Source organism: Galeopterus variegatus, unplaced genomic scaffold (assembly GCF_000696425.1).
Source record: "Galeopterus variegatus unplaced genomic scaffold, G_variegatus-3.0.2 Scaffold15941, whole genome shotgun sequence".
NCBI classification, from domain to species: domain Eukaryota; kingdom Metazoa; phylum Chordata; class Mammalia; order Dermoptera; family Cynocephalidae; genus Galeopterus; species Galeopterus variegatus.
In genome coordinates this window covers 12,699-13,719 of record NW_007742052.1, presented here as the reverse complement: position 1 = coordinate 13,719, position 1,021 = coordinate 12,699, and positions in this window count along the sequence as shown.

Genomic DNA, 1,021 nt, shown 5'->3' with positions numbered 1-1,021 from the left:
GCACTCTCCAGTGCGCCACCGGGCCGGCCCATGTGTATGAACTTCTGCTTGTGCTTGTGACCAGTCGTTTATTTTTTTTAACTTTTTATTTTGAAGTATATTTTTATTTATAGATTAACAGGAAGTTGCAAAAGTAACACATATATTCGGTCAAACTTCATCCAGCTTCCTTCCATAGTGACATCTTCCAACATAGCAAAACTAGGAAATTGACAGTAGAGCACTAGTGTTAACTACACCACAGACCTTAGTCAGCTTTCAGCAGTTTAATATACGTGTGTGTATGTATCTACACATAAATTTTTTTTCAAAATTTTTTTATTAAGTTTTTTTATTGGTTATGAATATTCATGCAGTCCACAGCAAATTGTCACCACTCTTGTGTACACTGTGATGGCCAGATCCATACTGGCAGCATGCCTTTTACCACAAATTTTGATTATGTCCACTGTCCCCCAGCCAATTATTCTTCCAATACTCCCTGACTTTCCTCCCCACCCCTCTTTCCCCAATCCACTTTAAATCCCTAGGTATGTTCTCTCCGTCTGCAAATCCAAAGCCCCACTGTGGTCTTTCTTTCCTTCCTTCTTTCTCTCTTATCTCCCACTTATGAGTGAGCACATGAAGAATTTATCCCTCTGTGCTTTGCTTATTCCACTCAACATGAGTTTCTCCAAGCTCATCTGTGTTGTTGGAAATGGGAGAATTTCATTCTTTTTTATGTCAGAGTAGTATTCTATGGTGTATATATCACATTTTTCTTACCCAACCATCCATCAATGGACATTTACATTGGTTCCAGGTCTTGGCTATTGTGATCAGAGCTGTGATGAACATGAGAGTGCAGGTGTCCCTTCAACATGATGATTTGATTCCTCTGGTTATATACCCAGAAGTGGGATTGCTGGATCATATAGAAGATCTACCTGGGGCCGGCCCGGTGGCACACTGGAGAGTGCGCCACTTGGGAGTGCAGTGGCGCTCCCACCGAGGGTTCGGATCCCATGTGGAGACCGGTTCC